This window comes from Euprymna scolopes, chromosome 37 (assembly GCF_053919585.1).
Source record: "Euprymna scolopes isolate OS-2025 chromosome 37, ASM5391958v1, whole genome shotgun sequence".
Lineage (NCBI taxonomy): Eukaryota > Metazoa > Mollusca > Cephalopoda > Sepiida > Sepiolidae > Euprymna > Euprymna scolopes.
This window is the reverse complement of record NC_136518.1, coordinates 30186076-30207464: the sequence shown is the minus strand read 5'-3', so window position 1 is coordinate 30207464 and position 21389 is coordinate 30186076. Positions and strand designations below refer to the sequence as shown.

The 21389-nt window shown below is 43.9% G+C and overlaps 1 protein-coding gene and 1 pseudogene across 3 annotated transcripts in view; one reads left to right on the top strand and one right to left on the bottom strand.

The window, feature by feature from the left end:
* The window catches only part of LOC145261117 (uncharacterized), a 485607-nt gene that overhangs the window by 256319 nt on the left and 207899 nt on the right, over window positions 1-21389 (top strand). The gene's annotated exons all lie outside the window — the stretch shown is intronic.
* Window positions 17237-17381, bottom strand: LOC145261401 (U2 spliceosomal RNA; annotated as a pseudogene).

Sequence of the window (21389 nt, the reverse complement as noted above, 5' to 3'; positions counted from 1 at the left end):
GCACTGCTCGCTGTGGAGATCCTATGGTTAACCTCAATGTCAATGTTGGCGGTGCGGGAGAGGGTGCTGCCAAGGTAGGTGAATTGCTCCACAGCATGGATCTTCTGTCCTTTGACAGTGATGCCGGGTTCATGGTATGCATCTCCTGGGGCGGGTTGGTACATAACTTCTGTCTTCTTTGTACTGATGGTGAGACCAAAGTTGTCACAACTGGTGGAAAATCCGTCCATTTGACGTTGCATCTCTATCTCATTTGGGGCATTAAAGGCACAGTCATCGGCAAAGAGAAGGTCTCTGATGATGGTTTCCCTCACTTTCGTGACTGCCTGCATTCGCCTGATGTTAAACAATTCCCCGTCACATCTGTACTTGATGTCAATGCCAGAGTGACTGTCTTTGAAAGCGTCCTGGAGCATGGCAGAGAAAACCATGCTGAAGAGCGTCGGGGCAAAGACACAGCCCTGCTTGACCCCGTTGGTCACAGGGAAGGGCTCTGAGGGGTCGCCGTCATCCAGGACACGAGCGGTCATGCCCTCATGGAACTGCCTGACAATGGCGATGAACCTGTCTGGACAACCAAATTTTTTCATGATCCGCCAGAGGCCATTTCGGCAAACAGTGTCGAAGGCCTTGGTCAGGTCGACGAACGTGGTGTAGAGGCCCCGGTGCTGCTCGACACACTTCTCCTGCAGTTGGCGTGCAGCAAATATCATATCAGTCGTCCCGCGGCCCGCTCGAAAGCCACATTGGCTCTCGGGAAGAAGACCATCTTCAAGGTGCACCAGCAGGCGGTTGAGAAGGACGCGGGCCAGGATTTTCCCAGCGATGGAAAGAAGGGATATCCCGCGGTGGTTGTCACATGACTGACGATTTCCCTTGCGTTTGTAAATGTGAACGATAGTAGCATCACGAAAATCTTGCGGTAATTCTTCACTCTCCCACTTGGATTGGAAGAGTTCTGTTAGTCTTAAAAGCAGTGTAGGTCCACCAGCTTTATATACTTCTGCTGGAATTGAGTCGGGGCCGGGGGCCTTCCCAGAGGAAAGTTGCTTGATGGCTTTGCTTACTTCTTCTGACGAGGGTGGGATGTCGAGCTCCTCGTTGATAGGCTCCTGGCGTAGTCGATCGATGGCTTCATCGTTGATGGAAGATGGTCGGTTTAGCACACTGTTAAAGTGCTCCGCCCATCTATCAAGAATCTGCTTTTTGTCATTCAAGACAGTTGTTTCATCGGAGCTAAGCAGGGGGGAGGAGCTAGAGGACTGGGGACCGTAGACAGCCCTCAGCGCATCATAAAACTTCCTCATATCCTGGCTATCGGCATGCTCCTGGATCTCATCTGCTTTGGCGCTGAGCCAGGCATCCTGCATGGAGCGGAGTCTGGCCTGCACCTTGCTGCGGATGTTGATGAAGGCAGCTTTCTTTGCAAAACACTTGGGGTCACTCTGATGTGCACGGAGAAGTTGGCGTTTCTCCTCCAGGAGGGGCTGAATCTCAGAGTCATTTTCATCAAACCAGTCCTGGTGCTTCTTTTGCTTGGGTCCAATGATTTCGAGAGCGATGGAGTAGGTGGAGTCTCTGAGGTGTGTCCACTGATCTTCGATAGTGTCCGAGATGGTGAGGGGGACAGATAGCTTGTCTTTGATTGCTTCCTGTAGCTCATGGATGACATCTGGACTTTTAAGTTTTTCCAGGTCAAGGCGCTTTGTGACTTTCTGGCCCTGAGGCCGCCTCTTGGGTTGGATGTAGAGGCACATTTTGGATATGATCAGGCGGTGGTCTGTCCAACAGTCGGCACCACACACAGCCTTGGTCAATCTTACGTCTCTCCTGTCCCTTGCCCTGATTGACTATAGAACAATATATATATATAGAACAATATATATATATATATATATATATATATAGAACAATATATATATATACATATAGAACAATATATATATATAGAACAATATATATATATATATAGAACAATATATATATATATAGAACAATATATATATAGAACAATATATATATATATAGAACAATATATATATATAGAACAATATATATATATATATGTAGAACAATATATATATATATATATAGAACAATATATATATATATAGACCAATATATATATATAGAACAATATATATATATATAACAATATATATAAATAGAAACAATATATATATATATATAGAACAATATGTGTATATATATAACAATATATATATATATAGAACAATATATATATATAGAACAATATATATATATATATAGAACAATATATATATAGAACAATATATATATATATAGAACAATATATATATATAGAACAATATATATATATGTATATATATATATATAGAACAATATATATATAGAGAGAGAGAGAACAATATATATATATAGAACAATATATATATATACATATAGAACAATATATATATATATATAGAACAATATATATATATATAGAACAATATATATATAGAGAGAGAGAGAGAACAATATATATATATATATAGAACAATATATATAGAGAACAATATATATATATAGAACAATATATATATATAGAACAATATATATATATATATAGAACAATATATATATATATATAGAACAATATATATATAGAACAATATATATATAGAACAATATATATATATAGAACAATATATATATATATATATAGAACAATATATATATATAGAACAATATATATATATATAGAACAATATATATATAGAACAATATATATATATATAGAACAATATATATATATATATAGAACAATATATATATATAGAACAATATATATATATATATATATATATATATAGAACAATATGTATGTATATATATATATAGAACAATATATATATATATAGAACAATATATATATATATAGAACAATATATATATATATATAGAACAATATATATATATATAGAACAATATATATATATATATGTATAGAACAATATATATATATATATATAGAACAATATATATATATATATATATAGAACAATATATATATATATAGAGAGAGAGAACAATATATATATATAGAACAATATATATATATATATTTATATATATATAGAACAATATATATATATATATAGAACAATATATATATATAGAACAATATATATATATATATAGAACAATATATATATATATATATATATAGAACAATATATATATATATATATATATATAGAACAATATATATATATATTATATATATATATAGAACAATATATATATATATATATAGAACAATATATATATATATGTATATATATAGAACAATATATATATATATATGTATATATATAGAACAATATATATATATAGAACAATATATATATATATTTATATATAGAACAATATATATATATATATATATATATATATATAGAACAATGCTATTAAAAAGTAAAAAAAAAAGTTTAAAAAAAGTCGATAAAAATGATTAAAAGTGAGATATTATTAATAAATGTGTAGTCTGTAGTAATGTATTTTATTTCAATATTCATAAACATTAACGTTGTCATTTAAAAAGAAAATGCTATTAAAAAGTAAAAAAAAAGTTTTTAAAAAGTCGATAAAAGTGATTAAAAGTGAAATATTATTAATAAATATGTAGTAATGTCTTTTATTTCAATATTCATAAACAGTAAAACAAAGTCGATAAAAATTCATGATCGTTTTGTTACTATGGCAACTAAAACATGTTCTTTGCGCATGCGTGGGGAGAAGTCATTGTTTTTTTAGGGTGTTCGGCAGGGAACTCTTACCGCAACCAGTTTTGTTATAAACACATGAAAAAAAATACGCTTAAAAAATATTAACGATCGATATTTAAAAAAAAAAATAAAGGCAAACGTCATTTTCTTTTTTAGTAACACTATTTCTCTTTAGAGTAAGGAAGACGAAGTGTGAGAGAGAGAGGGAGAGAGAGGCAGAGAGAGAGAAGGGGGGGTCTAGACAGAAAACGAGATTCGTTTTACTATGTTTTAAAATGTAAACAATGCATCTAAATCTAACATATACGAAACGTGAGTGAATGGATTTGATCACATCCCAGGCATAAATCCTCCTTATTTTCGAGTAACGTTTATTTCTCTACAGCTTGAGATCCTAGGTATAACCTCCCCCTTATTTTCTTAGTGGGGGGGCGAAAGATGGGACCGCTTGAATTTTAAGAACAGAGACTACACTTTGATCTTATTTATATATTTTATTGCGGGAAAAAATTATAAGTTAATCAATAATAAAATTTGAATCAAAAAGCAAAATCACCTACAACAAAATTAGGCACAAGGCCCTATAGAAATTGGGGAGGGCAAAGGTGCAGGGTCTTTATGACTAACGCTATTACAATTGATTGGAGAGATTTGAGAGAATACTCTTGACTGGCAACATTCACCATAATACCTCAATAACTCAGTGGAGTTAATACTACTTAATATCCCCCATCGTTTTTGCCCAAAAGATAAATAAATAAACGAAAAGTTTAGATCGTTGTAAAGGTATTTCCGTGTTTGTGTATGCATTTATTTTTTTAAATTTATTGTGTGAGTGTATGTGCACATGTGTATAAAGTTCAAAAGATCTTGAAAATATATGTACAAAACAGAGTTCGTGGTGGGAGGGGAAAAAAACTAGAAAATATTCAATTGTCCGTGAAGGTAGGATTTTCAAACCAAATATAATGCCTACTGGGGTGTGTCAGTAAGTTGGCGGTGGCCCGGGCCCGCCCTTTCCACATCTAAGAAATAGACCACCCGCTGTTTTCCGGAGAACTGAAAACAAGCAGATAATCCCTATACAGGATTGGGGAGATGCTTACTGGGATCAGGGAGAAAATAATGTGGAGGGGGAGGGGAAAGAAGGTGACCTCCGAGTCTCTGGGGAGGGGAGCGGGATAAAATACTCAAAAACAGGTGTTGGGGGGGGGGACTCGGAGATACTCTAGTACCATGAAAATAAAACAGGGATGGGATCTCATTTTTTCCACCAGTCAAGAGTCTTTTTAAACAACCTAAGCTAGTCTAGCGGAGTGGGTACTGAAGAACCCAGAACCGCATGTGCCATGTCTCATGGAGGAAACACGAATTCAAACCTAGCTCCTTGACGGATGCACAAGCTAGCATTATGCACCCACCTCTTGTTAAATTCCACTCTAGGCAACCTCTTCTAATCGCATCTGATCTTTACTTTAAGCAGATGTTTAAAGTAAACAATCAGATCCCGATCCAGAACAGATGTCCCTTCGCGGACCAACTTGAGGCGCGTGATCCAGATCACCATGCGCGCCACTGTCAGTATCGCCAGGAAAACCATTCTTTCCTCCCTGGGGAATGGCGGATCCATGTTGTACACAAAATATCCTGCGTCGAGATTGAGCGGCCACTCACCATCGATGCGAGCCGTTACCTCTCTGACATACTCAAATAGGGCCTGGATCCGGCTACAATTGAAAAACGCATGCTCGACTAATTCGAGTTTGTGTTCGTCGCAACGTGGGCACAAAGCCCTTGTTTGTTCTTTGTACATGCTGAATTCGTTAAAGAGGGGCAGTGCTTTTCGGACCAGTCGCCAGGTCGGGGAAAATTCCAAGTTAGTCAGAAACTCCCATCCTAGCACCCAACTCAGTTGAGAGCGGATAATCTCCATTGACCATCCCAACCGCCTACTAAGAGGATCCTTCGCGGTGCCCTGACACATCTAACCCGCTAACTTAGGCCTATTTCCTAGCTTCAGCCGGGCCATGACTAGTTTATGGTCCGTCTGGCCTAGCCAAGTGAATGTGGGACAAGATAGGAAGTCTACTTCGCCTCTCCTAACTAACATCCTGTCCAAATAGGTGTTTGGATAGGAGGGAACGCTATTGGTCCACGTCCACATCTCCCGCCCCAGATGCTCGACCTGAAACCTGTCAACCAGACCGCATCTAGCCATCAGATCAGCCAGGCTGGACTCACACCTCTCCGACCCTCTAGCTTCGCCTCCTACCTTTGGGGTCTAAGATAGCGTTCCAATCCCCCATTTGCACTACCCACTTCCGACAATCTACAAACGCGTCGAGCTGACCGAAGATTGAGACCCTCTCATGAGCGGTGCTGGGTGCATGAACCATGACCACCTGAAACACAGAACCTTTTACGGCAACATCGGCCACAAGCAGCCTGCCCTCCACATCCCTATGACTAACGTCGATCGTTGTGGACAAGGTGTGTTTAACAAGCAAGAAGACTCCCTTCCCCCGCGGGCAGCCATATGCTGAGAAAACCTCAAAATCTCGTGCCAGCACCTTACAGTCCACAGAAGAAACGAAATGCGTCTCCTGAATCGCAGCCACATCCACTCCAAGGGACAAAAGGTCGTGCCGGAGGCGAGCCGTCCGGCCCGATGATCTCAAGCCCCTCACATTCGGACTAGCCAAATTCAAAGCCATGGTACCTACCTTAAGATGTGTTACACTCAGCTCCGAAATCGGTCGGGAAAAGGACGCCGACACTGTATGCAATGCTCAAGGTGGTCAGGTTTTTCATATCCTGACCTTCTCTCACAATGCCGCGAACGTCCATAGGGAAAGTAAAGTGACGGATGAACCAACACTGGGACCCTTCCCTTGCATTGTTTTGAGAGTTCCTCAAGGGAAAGGTCATTTTTTGTAATCAGTTCAATTTCCGGAACAGCCCCTTCAGCGGCATCCAGTATTGTCCATAAGTTTGTCTTGTAGGCCTCTGGAAGCCTGACAAAAGTTGTTAGCAGTGGGGCGTCCGGGAAATTAGAGGAAACATTAATGTCTTTTCCCCCTATCTGTTGGGAATCCAGCAGAGGTTTTAAATTTTTTCTCTGTCGGTGGTGTAAATCCATTGCCACAGACAGGGGGTCTATAAAACACAGTTTCTCCCTCATTTCAAGGAGAAGAGTCTCTGATGCAGTAATTCCATGAGCGGGAGAAGTTGAAGGGTCTTTCCTCCTCCCGGGCTCACTCTTTTCTTTTTGGGGTGGTGGCTCAGCCTGTATTTGTGTGGGGACAGGTGTATGTGTGGTGTCTGGTGTTAGTGTTTGTGTTGTGTCTAGTGTTTGTGTGGTGTCTGGCGTTGGTGCAGTGTCTGATGTTGGTACCGTGTCTGGTGCGGTGTCTGGTATTGGTGTTGGTGCCGTGTCTGGTGCAGTGTCTGGTATTGGTGTTGGTGCCGTGTCTGGTGCGGTGTCTGGTATTGGTGTGGTGCCTGGTGTTGGTGTTGGTGCAGTGTCTTGTGTTGGTGTAATGTCTGGTGTTGGTGCAGTGTGTGGTTTGGAGGGGGAAGTGGGTTGTGTTGTTGTTTGGGGTGGTGTATGCTCACAGGGAGTGGGGGACACCTTTTCTTCCCTTTTTCTTCTTTTCTTTTTCTTTTTCTGCATTTCGAGTGAACTGGAAAGTGGTGAGGTTGGGTTCTTCTCCCTCTCACTAGCTGAGGAGGAGTTTTTCCTCTGCTTGATCCTCGTCTCGATTGGTGTGGGGACCGCTGGTTGTTGCTGCTCCTCTGGTTGCTGCTCCTGTTGTTGATGTTGCTGCTGCTTTAGCTGCTGCGGTGGTTGTTGCTGCTGCTGCTTGTCTGGCTGTTGCTGTTGTTGCTGTTGCGACAGTTGTTGTTGCAGCTACTTTTGCGGCTTTGGCTGCTGCAGCTGTTGTTGTTGCTGCAGTTGCTGTTGCTGCTCATGCTGATGCTGCTGCTTATGTTGTTGCTGCTGCGACTGTTGTTGCTGCTGTTGCTGTTGGGCAGGTGGTTGGGTTGATGTGGAGCGAGACGTGTTTTTCCATTTACGCCCTGCCACCGTACTCCATTGATCCTTGGGCTTTGCTACTCAAGGGCTGATGTTGGTGATTCCTTAGTTTCAGTGGCTGTTGCCACTCCCGCCAATGGAACTGTGTTTACTTGTGGCGCTGGTTGGCTTGGAACTGCTTTTTGGGGGCAGTTCTTTGCCATGTGGCCCTGCTTCAGACAAGACCAGCAATGTTGCCTTCCTTGAAAGATATTGTTGCTGGTATGCCTAGAAAGCCTTCTTTTTTGACACGCATTGCTACTGTATAACTTCCCAGCTGGACACCGTTTTTGGAGCGTGCCGGGTCCATCCGCTCCACCTCTCCAAAATTACTGAGGAAGGCTCCCAGCAGTTCTGTGCGTAGATCATTGAATATTTGTACTCGGATTCTCCTCCTGCCCCAATACTCTGGCAGTAACTTAATACCTGCGCATTTAAGTTCTGTGCATGAGAACTTTTTTGCTTCATCCTTGTTGGGGAGCAGTACGTCCCACATCGCGAAGCTCCTCTGGTGTATATACTTGGTGGGTATATTCAGTTTCTGGAGGAGCTCAGCCATTTCCTCTTTTTTCATCCCCTTGAGCTAATTTGCCCGGATGTCCGAAGTGATGAAGGATAGGATCTTGTCCTCCATCACCTCCCAGTCCCCAGGTATTGGCTTGAGGATGTTCCCCTCAATATATTCCTTGTACTTGGTAAGGTACAAGTCTTTATATTCCTGTAGGGAGAGTCTTTTATTAGCGGCTTTACCCCATGCAGAGCTCTCTGATGTCTTGGGCGAGGGGTCTGTTGTGGGGTTAAAAGATTGTTCCGCTGGCTTGGAGGTGTTTTCTGATACAAGTTTCCCTTTAGGGGTTGATTGTTTCATACTTTGATTGGGTGTGTCCAGTACTGCTCCCTTATTTCGGGAGCTTCCCTTTGGGGGCGCATCCCCCTTCATAATGTCTCTTGAGGCAGCTACCTCCTTGCCAGCGTTCATTTCTGGGCTGTATGCCTCTGCTTTTTGGGGGAGCTGCCCTCGTGGGGAGCTTCTCCCCCGGTAATGTCTTTTGGGACTGCTGCCCCTTGGTTTGGAGGATCTCGTGGGTGTGCCTCCTTCATTTGGTAATTTTCTCCCTCTTTGGGGGAGCTGCCCTCGTGGGGAGCTTCTTCCTGGGCACTGTCTTTTGGGGCTGCTGCCTCTGCTTTCGTGCTGTCCGGGCGGTACGCCTCTTTGGTTTTGAGTGTTGCTCCCCCATATGGGGAGTCATACTTTGGGGGAGTTATCATTTCCTTGCCTGGTGTTGTTTTTTTTTTTCTCTCTTCCTGTATCTGTGGTTTCCATGATCAGTCAATGTGTATGGTAAAATCCGAAAAAAAAAAAAAAATTCACTGTTTTGACTGACGTGGAAACGGCGTCCAAATTGGGGAGCCGACTTTGGCGCCAAAAAGAAGTGGCGCCAAAGGCAGCAAGAGGGGAGATAGAACTGAGAGACGGAGTGGGAAGTTAGCAGAGGGAAGAGAGAAAGTGTTTCCGACCCTCCCTCACGGGGAAGGTCGTAAATTATCAGCTCGGATTCCCCCGTGAGGGGGGAGAGCAGAGAAAGACAGACAAAGTGGGGGTGCGGACAGAACGCGACTCAAAAAGCTTGTCAGGTGTTCCGGGCACGAGAATGTGTCTCCAGAACAGCACTGCCTCGCACGATGTAGGTATCAGAACAGATACTACACTTTGATCTTTATATTTAATTTATTTCGTTTAAAGAAAAAATTACAATTAAAAAAATTCCAATATAAAATTAAAACATTTAAAAAAGTAAAATCTCCAAAAGGCAAAACAAATTTAGGCACAAGGCCCGATCTGAGGAGGGAAGTGTTGCAGGGTCTTTGTAACTAAAGTAAAAATGGCGTCTGTGGCGACTTTACTCTTGACTGGCAACATTTACCACAATACCTCATTCACTCTGTGGAATCTAAAGCTAACTAATGAAAACCCCAGCGTTTTTACAAAAAGGATATATATATATACAATTTCTGTATGTGTGTGTGTGTGTGTGTGTGCGCATTTCTTTTTTTTTCTTTTTTTTTTTATATATTAAAATGTGTGTGGGTGTGTGGGTGTGTGTGTGTGTTGTGTGTGTGTGTGAAAAAGTTCAATTCATTGGAAAAAATAAAAAGTTCTTGAATTTGGAAGAAAAATGGTTCGTGTTGGGGAGTGGGAAATATAGAAAAAAATGTACAAAAAATAAAATTAGTGCATTGTTAGTAAGGTCCCTACCTAAGCTAATCTAAGTAGCTAGATCGCCTACTGTTTTCCGGGGCACCGAAAACAAGCGGGGAGATCCCTAATGGGGATTGGGAAGACTTCATATCGGGTGTTGGGAGTGAAATAAATAGATTGTTAAAAACAAAAGGGGGGAATATATTAGGTGGCGACCTTCGAGTAGGGGTTGATCAGGGGATGATAAAACAAAAAGATAGGGAGGATAGTGGTAGGGTAGCCTCGGAAGGTTCTCTAGTGCCAAAAAAAACAAAATAATCGAGGGACAGGATCTCATTTGTACCACCAGTCAAGAGTCTCTTTACTTTTTATTTGTCTAACCTAGCGGGATGGGCTCCGTAGGACCCAGTACTGCATGTGCCATGCCTATGGTGGTAACACGAATTCAAACTTGGCGCCTCGTCGGATGCACAAGCTAGCGTCATGCACCCACCTCTTGTCAAAGGCCACTCGAGGCAACCTCTTCCAATCGCATCTGATCTTTACTTTAAGCAGATGTTTAAAGTAGACTATCAGATCCCAATCCGGAACAGATATCCCTTCGCGGACTCGCTTGAGGCGTGTGATCCATATGACCATCCTCACTACTGCTAGTATCGCTAGAAAAACCATTCTTTTCTCCCTAGGCAGTGGCGGATCAATGTTCTCCACAAAATATGATTCGGCGAGTTCAAGCCAGCGCTTGGCATCGATGCGAGCCGTTACCTCGTTGACGTACCCTAGGAGGGTCTTGAGCCTGCTACAGCGGAAAAAGGCATGACCAGCCGTTTCTCTCATGTCTTCGTCGCAGCGCAGGTAGTAGACCCGGGTTTCTTCATTGTAAAGGTTGAGTTCCTCAAGAAGGGGCAGTGCTTCCAGACAAGTCGCCAGGTAAGGGAGAATTCCGAATTTGTAAGAAAGTCCCGTCCCGGCGCCCAACTCCACTGGGAGCGGACCTCCTCCAATGACATCCCCGTCCGTTTCACTAGCGGTTCCTTTTTGCTATGCCCCACTAGCTCCCCATAAAGCCTGTTCCTAGACTGTTCGAGGACACTGGTCCCTGGCAACGCTCTAAGTGCGGACCGGCATTCGGCGTAGAATGTTTGTTCCCCCCTCGGTCTCCGCCGTGCTTCGACCGAGGGGTCAGGTGTGAGATTGGAAAACGAGCTTTCAACCGCAGTGACCCATGGAACGTCTACGTACAATGAACGGCTCAGGAAGGCCAACCTCTCTGCGTGCTTGTGACACAGGAGATCGGGCAGTCCCAAGCCTTCCTCGCTCGGATTTCAAACACAGACCTCTCTGCAAACATAATGTTTACCCTCGTTCCACAAGAGTGTGTCAAGGTGCTCCTGTAAGCTGATTCGTCGTTTTGCAGGGAGGGGAAGTACAGACAGATGGTAAAGGATAAGCGGAAAGACATATGTAGCACATGCCTCCGCCCGACCCTTCAAGGACAATTTCCTTCGAACCCAAGTCTTAACAGAGGATTCAACCTTGGCCTCTACTTTCGACCAGTTTTTCTTCAGCTGGAGACCCGGTCCGAACCACACACCAAGGATCCGGACCGGGCCGTCGGTCCAACTGAAGATGCCCGGAAGCGAATTTACTCCAGTCCAGGCACCCAACCGCAGACCCACCGACTTACTGCGATTGAAGACGGCCCCCGTAACTTCTTCATATCGAGCGAGCGCCTCGGTGACCACTTGAATGTCCGTGGGGCAAGACACGAATACGGTGACGTCATCGGTGAACGCGGAAACCCTGGCTCAATTGCCTCCAGGGAGAGCTATCCCGCGCAGGACTGGTGTAGTCGCCTCGTCCCTTAACTTGCGAAGGAGTGGTTCCAACACCAGGACGTACAAGAGAGGCGACAGCGGACAACCCTGTCGCACCGACCGGGAGACGGCAAAAGACTCCGACAGCTTACTGTTGATCTGCACTGCTACCGTCGGCCTGTCATACAGTACAGAGATCCACTTGCGGAAGTCCGGATTAAATCCGGCGGCCTCCAGCACAGATCCCAGGAACCTATGTCCACCCTATCAAAAGCTTTGGACTGATCCAAACTGATCAGCGCGGCCTCGGCGTCGTCTTCTGTCCCCTCTATGATCGTGCATATCAGATGAAGATTGTCCTGAATCGATCTCCCCTTCACAGCATAGCTCTGGTGTGGTTCGATCAAATCAGTGATGACAACCTGCAACCGATTCGCAAGAACCTTGGTCAAAATCTTTAACTCTGTGTTTAGCAGAGTCAAGGGCCTGAAATCGTCTAAATCTTCCTCCCCACCATGCCGTTGACCTTTCCTCAGCAAAGTGATCACTCCCTTGGTCACCTGCCCAGGGATGGAGCCCTGAACAAACCAATGGTTGAACATATCCTTCAGAATAGGGACCAACATGGGCGACAGCCTCAAGTAGAATTCGTAGGGTAGACCATCAAGCCCCGGGGACTTGTTGCAGCCGACCTGCTTCAACGCAGTAATGATCTCATGTTCCGCGACAAGACCATCACAGCTAGCCGCTCGAGCCGTCATGAGGCGGAGCGAGTCGGCCAAATAGCTGCCAAACTCTTCGACCCTGAGTCTGGGTAGTTGGGTGAAGCGCTCCGATAGATGCTTTCGAAACCCCTCGCAAATCTCCCGCATCGACACGAGGGCGTGCCCTTCCAGGTCGTTTACCTTTCGAATGTACCTGTCCGAGCCGCGCCTTAGAGCAGCCTTACGCTCAACAGTGTCAACATTAACAGCCTCGTTCGAGACTTTCATTAGCCTAGCCCTAACTATCTGGCCCTCGTACCGCTCGCTAGCCAAGCGGCTGAGGTCTTGTCTAGCTAGTGCTATCTCTAGGGGGTCCCCCCCTCCAATGCCTGGGTCAGCCTATTCTCTGTACGCTTCTTGGCCTTAGCCTTATCTAGTGCGAGGCGTTGGCTGTACTTGACCGAGAAACGTCTAATCTTAGCCTTGAGACTAACCCATCACTTACTCCCGGTAACCGCCCCCACTAATGCCCGTTGAATTATCTCTGTAACCTTCAACCGGTAGTCCTCCAGCTCCAACAAGGTGCTGTTGAACTTCCAGTATCCGGCCAGTCTAGGCCTAGGGCTCAAGTTCAGACAGGCCATAACTAGTTTATGGTCCGAGTGTCCTAAAAAGTGGAACGTGGGGCGAGATAGGAAATCTACATCGCCTCCTCTAACTAACATCCGATCCAAGTAAGTACTTGGATAGGAAGGCGTATTAGGATGCCACGTCCACATCTCCCGCCCCGGGTGATCCAGGCGAAATCTGTCGACCAGGTCGCACGAAGCCATCAGGTCAGACAGACTGCTGTCACACCACACCGACCCGCTAGTCCTCCCAACCTTATCTATCCTGGGATCAAGGAAGGCATTCCAATCACCCATTACGACTACCCTCTCCGGATCATCTATAAAGCCCGCCACTCCTCGGAAGAAGGAAGCCCTCTCCACAGCGGAATTAGGTGCATAAACTGCGACTATCCGAAACACACTGCTATTAACGGCAACATCGATGACAATCGTCCACCCGTCCTCGTCCGCGTGAACAACATTCACCGACGCTGATAGGGTGCGATTTACTAGCAAGGAAATTCCACGACTATAGGTATTGCCATATGCTGAGTAAACATCGTAATCGTTCACCAGCACCTGACAATCCCCATCACAAATAAAGTGGGTCTCCTGTATAGCGGCAATATCTACCTTGAGGGACACCAGATCTCTCAGCACGCGCGCGGCCTTGCTTCGACATCTGAGGTCCCTCACATTATAAGTAGCCAAGTTTAAAGCCATAGTCACCTACCTTATTCAGTGTCACACACGGGCCTGAAGTCCTTGAGGGTAAGGATGTGGCAGGCCTGTCCAAGGCTTCCAGTGAGTAAGTCCGGCGAGGGTAATCCATCCTTGGCCACGCCTCCCACGTCCAGGGGGAAAGTGAGTTTAAGTGCCCTGTAAAAGGAGGGGTGGATATAAACTGGGATTCTTCCCTCGCATTTGTATATGATATTGTTCAATGAGGAATGCTCCCTATCCACCAGCTGCTGGCCTGGAATAGCATCCTTTGCTGCATCTATCATGGCCCAGAGGGCTTCAGTCCTAGCATCCTTGTTGACCCTAATGAAAGTGGTCAACAAGGGAACGTTCTTGAATTTGGTTGGGTCGGTGACGTTGTCGCCACCGACATATGCAAAGTTCCTCAATTTGTTGTACCGGACCTTCTGCTGGCCTTTGAGGTCAGGTATTGGATGGAGAGGGTCCAGTTCGCAAATCCTTTCCCCTGGTAGGAAAGGGAGTTTTTTCGTCCGTTCCGTGCAGACTGGTGGCATAGGTTTTTCCTTGGCCGGGGGAGGAGGAGGAGTGAGAGTAGGAGTGATGGGAGTTGGGGGTGTAGGTTTTTGGGGGTTGGTGTTTACCCTATGCGGGGATGGGTTACGTGAAACTGTTCTGGGGGAGCTTGGGCGGGAGGGGGTTGGTTCTACTGGCTAATTGGGAGTGGAGGGTGTGGGGAGTTCAGCTACTGTTTTACTATTGTCTTTGTGGGTGGGGGTGTCTCCTTTAGTCTTCCTGCACTTCCTCCTCTTGTTCGTCTTTTTGGTGACTGTTGCTGTGGCTGTTTCCTCTGCGTCTGTGGTCGCCTCTACTCCGTCCGACACGATCTCTTCCTCGGAATCTTGGAGCTTCCTTTTCTTTGAGGAAGAGGATGCCTGCGTGTCTATCAGTATGATGTCGGGTTGGGTTTTGGTCACTATTGGCTTGGGTAGGTTTTTGTTGGCTCTGCCTTTCTTAGTGACCGTCACCCAACCTGCTTCTGCTACTGGGCTGGCGTTTACTGCGGCTGAGGTTGTGACTTGTGTTGAGGCTTGGGCTTCTGCTAGAGTTTTGGCCGGTGTTTTGGTGAGGGCTTTTTCCGGGGCTCTGGCTGGTTGTTTTTTGGGACAGTCCTTTGCCATGTGTCCCATTTGCTGACAGTGCCAGCAGTGCAGCCTTCTCCCCTGCACGATCAGAGTCATGGTCCAGTCCCCAAACTTGAGCATGGCTGGAAGGGTGTTGAATTCGACCTTGTCCAGGACCATTCGAACCTTGTAGTCCCCGGTCATCATCCACGGGAAGGGACAACAGCTTCCACATCGTCGTACTGGCTCATAATGGCCCCGAGCTCCCTTCCGATCATGTAGCATGGGACATTTAAGACTGAAACCGAGGCGATTCTTTTATTCAAATATACCGGCTGGAGTCGAATATTTCTAGTTATGTGGTCAGTCTCGGCCAGTCTTTTTGCCTCTTCTTGACTGGGGAGCAGGATGTCCCACATGGCAAAACTTCTCCTGCATATGTAGCTGACCGGAATGTTCAGTCCGATGAGGAGTTCCACCATGGTGTCTTTGTTGACACCTGTTAAGCTCCTGGTTTTAAGGTCGGAGGTGACCAGGGAGAGAACTCTCTTCTCCAGCTCTTCAATTTGTCCCAGAAGGGGTTGGATGTTTATACCATCTGTGACGGCCTTGTAAGTTGAGTTGAAGAGCTCTCTGTACTCTTCAGGTGTCATCTGCTCCTGGTTCTGTGGGCCCCATGTCACTGTTCCGTCCTGTTTGGTGTTGGACGGATCGGGACGAGGAGTGGCCGCTGTTTCTTTCTTTTTCTGCTGTTGCAGCTGCTGCTGTATCGTTGTCTTGTTTGGAGTAAGACTTGGCCAGTCCTCTTGGGGTGTCGTGCATTCGTTGTAACCCAATCTCTGGCCCCCATCCTTGGTTCTGCCCGGAGATTCTGGAGTCGGTTTCTTCTCCATAGGCTTAGTCGTCGGAGGGTTGCCTTTTGGGACTTTCGCTGGAGTTGGCGTGTTTAGGGAAGCTTTGGGCGGTGAAGGTGCCCTGTATTCCCTCCCAAGAGTCTTTAGCGATGCTAGAGTGTCTCTGAACAGAGCTCTGGTTCTGCAGGCAACACCATCCTCGTCTTCCTCCATTTCTGGTGTTGGGGAGTTGTCCTCTTGGGGAGCTGGTGTTGGTTGACCGGAAAGGGATTGGGAGACCGGTGGAGCCACAGGCTGTGGTCCATCAGTGTCGTCTTTGGTCTCCCCGTCTCCAGCTTCTCTTTGCTTTTCTGCCGGGAGGTTGTCCTCTTGGGGAGCAGGAGTGATGAGGTCATCACCGGCCGACGAGAATTGAGGTGGAACAGGTGTCGCTGGGTGTGTACCACCTGCCGGGTGCATCGTTCCCTCGTCAGCCGTTTTTCTAGTGTCCTCCATTTCGTCTTGGTCCTCTTGGGGAGCCTGAGCAGGAGTGTTTGCTTCGACCGACGAGGATTGAGGTGGAACTGGTGTCGCTGGGTGTTTACCACCGAGTTTGAGCCTCGTTCCCTCGTCAGCCGCTTCTTTGACTCCCCGGACTAGGGAGTGGCCCTCGTCGGGAGCAGGGGGCTGGTTTGGTTGCCCTTCTGGTGTTGGCGCTGCCTGAGTCGCCGCGGGCTGCGGCCCTACCCTGGCCTTCTCTTCATCCCTCGTGGAAGGTGCTCCCTTCGATGAGGAGTACTCGAGTGGGGTGATGTGGCGCTCTGCAGTGGTATACGCCTTTTCCCCGGCATCATGCGGAAAAATTGCACTGGCCGCTGCTGCGGACCAAAGTGTAGCAGGGGAGAAAAGAAAATGCAGGGAGATGGGGGGGTGTAGGAAGTGGGTGAGGTCAGAAGAGAGAAAGAGGATTCACCGGTGCTAGCGGGTCAGAGTGCCGCGTCGCAATTAAGAGAGAGAGGGGAGCAGAAACGAAACACCCGCCCTACCCGCGTCACCCTACCCGCAAACAACCCCCAGGAAGCGAGAAAGAGAACCCGGTCTGCTCAATCCACTGGGAGAGCAGCGAAGGAAGACAAAGAGTGGGCCTGGCAGGTCAGAGTGCTGCACAGGCAATTAAGAGGGGAGAAAGTAGACCATTTCAACCTCAGAGGGGAGAAGGAAACGAAGTACCCAAAAGAAAAAAATGCTAAGCTAACCCGACCAGGTCACGTCTACCAAAGAAAGTGTTGTCGGTCCCGAGAACAGCAAACTCCCAAAGAAGGGATCGGTTTTCGGGTCCAGACTACCACACAATGGCGTCGGTCCTGGGGGAGCGAAAAGGGTCCAGACTCCCCAAAGAGGGTGTCGTCCCACTAACCAAGGTTAGTAAAGTCACAAAAGTGACCAAAGTGAAAGCCTTAAACTTGACTGGTGGGTCAAGTGGTGGACCTCTTGAAAAAAATAAAAAATGAGTAATTGGGGAACAGATATTACACTTTGATCTTGGCCAAAAGGCCCAGAAAAAAAAAATGCGTATTATATATTTATTCCAAACATCACACATCGCTAAACTGCTGATTCCAAATTCTGAAATAAAAACATTATTTTTCAGAAAACCATTCTTAGTATTGGGAGGTTATGTTTTCTTATATAATCTTTAGTTAAGGAGGACGGGTTTTAAGGAATTCATATAAAAGTATTATGTACTAGCAGATTACCCGACGTAGGTGGAAATACATTGAATGTTTTCTAGACCTGAGATCAGATAAGATTGGTTGGTATATGTACTAGCCTAATACCCGGTGTCGCCCGGGATTGTATTACATAGCTGTACTAGCAGAATACCTGACGTAGCCCAGGATTGGATAAAATTGGTGTATATGTACTAGCAGAATACCCAGCATTGCCCGGGATTGTATGACATAGCACTAGCATGACATATGTACTAGCAGATTACCCGGCATGGCCTGAGATTGGATAAAATTCATGGAAATTTTCCTAGCAGAACACTCGGCATCGCTTGAGATTGAAAAAAATTGGTTGATATATGTACTAGCCAAATACCCAGTGTCCCCCGGGATTGGATTACATAGGTGGATATATGTACTAGCAAAATACCCAGCATAGTCCGGGATTGAATGAAGTAGGTCTATATGTACTAGCAGACCAGCTGGCATCGCCTGGAATTGTATGATATAAGTAGATATGTACTAGCAGAATACCATGCGTCGCCCGGGATTGTATGACATAGGTGAGGTATAGGTCTGCTTTTGACAATTTTGAAGCTGCTTGTGCAGTATAAGTCCGATTTGACAATTTTGAAGGTACTTGTGCAGTATAGGTCCGATTTGACAATTTTGAATGTGCTTGTGCAGTATAGGTCCGATTTGAAAAATCTTGAATGTGCTTGTGCAGTATATCTACGATTTGAAAAATTTTAAGGTGCTTGTGCAGTATAGGTCCGATTTAAAAAAATTTAAGGTGCTTGTACAGTATATGTCTCATTTAATAAAATTTGAACAATTTTTGAAGGTGCTTGTGCAATATAGGTCCAATTTGACAATTTTAAAATTGCTTGTGCAGTATAGGTTCGATTTGAAAAATTTAGAAGGTGCTTGTGCAGTTAAGGTCCGGTTTTACAATTTTGAAGTTGCTTGTGCACTATAGGACCGATTTGAAAAATCTTGGAGGTGCTTGTGCAGTATAGTTCTTATTTGACAATTATGAAGGTGCTGGTGCAGTATAGGTCCGATTTGACAATTTTGAAGGTGCTTGTGCTGTATAGGTCAGATTTGAAAAATTTTGAAGGTGCTTGTGAAGTATAGGTCCGATTTGAAAATATTGAATGTGCTTGTTCAGTATAGATCCGATTTAAAAATGTTTAAATGTGTTTGTGCAGTATATCTACGATTTAAAAAAATTTAAGGTGCTTGTGCAGTATATGTCCGATTTAATAAAATTTTGAAGGTGCTTATGCTGTATAGGTCGGATTTGAACAATTTTGAAGGTGGTTGTGCAGTATAGGTCCAACTTGACAATTTTGAAGGTGCGTGTGCAGTATAGGTCTGATTTGAAAAATTTGGAAGGTGCTTGTGCAGTATAGATCCGATTTTACAATTTTTAAGGTGCTTTTGCAGTATAGGTCCGATTTAAAAAAATCCTGAAGGTGCTTGTGCAGTATAGGTCCACTTTGACAATTGTGAAGGTGCTTGTGCAGCATAGGTCTGCTTTGACAATGTACTTGTGCAGTATATGTAAGATTTGAAAAGTTTTGTAGGTTCTTGTGCAATATAGGTCCAATTTGACAATTTTTAAGGTGCTTGTGCTGTATAGGTCTTATTTGATGATTCTGAAGATGTTTGTGCTGTATAGGTCCGATTTGAAAAATTCTGAAGGTGCTTGTGCTGTATAGGTCCGATTTGAAAAATTTTGAAGGTGCTTGTGCAGTATAGGTCCGATTTGACAGTTATGAAGGTGCTTGTGCACTGCAGTCTAAATCCCAATAAATAATTTTGAAGATGCTTTTACAGTATAAATGTACGTATGCATATATTTTTTATTAGACACTTTGCATGTTTTCCAGCTAGACATGCCAGGCATGACCTCTTCCTTATTTCGAATGACGTTTGTTTCTCTATAGCTTGACATTCTTGGCATAATCGCCTCCTTATTTTCGAGTGACGTTTGTTTCTCTTAGGCTAGACATGCCAGGCATTACCTCCTTCTTATTTTCGAGTGATGTTTGTTTCTCTAAAGCTAGACATGCCAGGCTTAACCTCCTCCATATTTTTTAGTGATATTTGTTTCTCTAAAGATAGACATGACCTCCTCATTATACAATCATTGTTATAATATAAGAGTTACCTCCCTTGGATGTATCTTCGTTGTCGAATATGATTAGAATAATATATAATCATTGTTATAATATGCGAGTGACCTCCCTTGGATGTAGCTTCATTGTCGAATACCATTAGAATAATATACAGTCATTGTTATAATATGGGAGTGACCTCCCTTGGATGTAGCTTCATTGTCAAATAATTGTTATAATCTGCGAGTGACCTCTCTTGAAGTAGCTTGCTCATTATTAGATGGGTGACTACATGGGAATACAAAATTGTGTATGTAGATAACCAAAGTTAAGCAACAATGAGCTTGGTGATTATTAGATGGGTGATTATTTGGGAACACCATATGCTTTATGTAGATCACCAAAGTTAAGCAACATGGGGCCTGGTCATTAACAGATGGGTAACAACTTTGGAACACTAAATACTTTATGTAAATCACCAAAGTAAAGCAACATGGAGCCCTGTCATTATTAGATGGGTGATTACTTGTGAACACCAAATGCTTTATGTAGATCACCAAAGTTAAGCAACATGGAGCCTGTTGTTAATGTAAAAATGATGATGAAATTCGACCTATTTGATTAGTGTGTTGGAAATAAAATAAACAGCCCAAACAATGTGTCAAAGTTATTATTTTAGTAAGAGGGGGGGGCAATAATGTGAGTTAAATCATGAGAAATGTTTGTCGAAATTAGTAACATATTCAAGAATTTTGAAAAATCATGAAATGTAAGTTATATGATTGGTGTGTTTTTAATGAAATAAACAGCCCAGTCTTAAAGTTATTATTTTAGTAAAAGTTAAGCAACATTGTCTTGGTCATTCTCAATTAGGTGACTACTTGGGAATACAAAATGCTTTATGTAGCTTACCAAAGTTAAGCAACAATGAGCTTGGTCATTCTCAAATGAGTAACTACTTGGAAATATAAATGCTTTATGTAGCTTATAAACGTTAAGCAACAATGAGTCTGGCCAGATCACTAAAGTTAAGCAACATTGTCTTGGTCATTCTCAAATGAGTAACTACTTGGAAATATAAATGCTTTATGTAGCTTATAAACGTTAAGCAACAATGAGTCTGGCCAGATCACTAAAGTTAAGCAACATTGTCTTGGTCATTCTCAAATGAGTGACTACTTGGGAATATAAAATGCTTTATGTAGCTTATAAACGTTAAGCAACAATGAGTCTGGCCAGATCACTAAAGTTAAGCAACATTGTCTTGGTCATTCTCAAATGAGTGACTACTTGGGAATATAAAATGCTTTATGTAGCTTATAAACGTTAAGCAACAATGAGTCTGGCCAGATCACTAAAGTTAAGCAACATTGTCTTGGTCATTCTCAAATGAGTGACTACTTGGGAATATAAAATGCTTTATGTAGCTTATAAACGTTAAGCAACAATGAGTCTGGCCAGATCACTAAAGTTAAGCAACATTGTCTTGGTCATTCTCAAATGAGTGACTACTTGGGAATATAAAATGCTTTATGTAGCTTATAAACGTTAAGCAACAATGAGTCTGGCCAGATCACTAAAGTTAAGCAACAATGTGTTAGGTCATTATTAGATGTTTGACTACTTGGGAATGCAAAATGCTTTATGTAGATCACCAAAGTTAAGCAACAATGAACTTGGTCATTATCAGATGGGTGACTTCTTGGGAATATTTCATGTATATT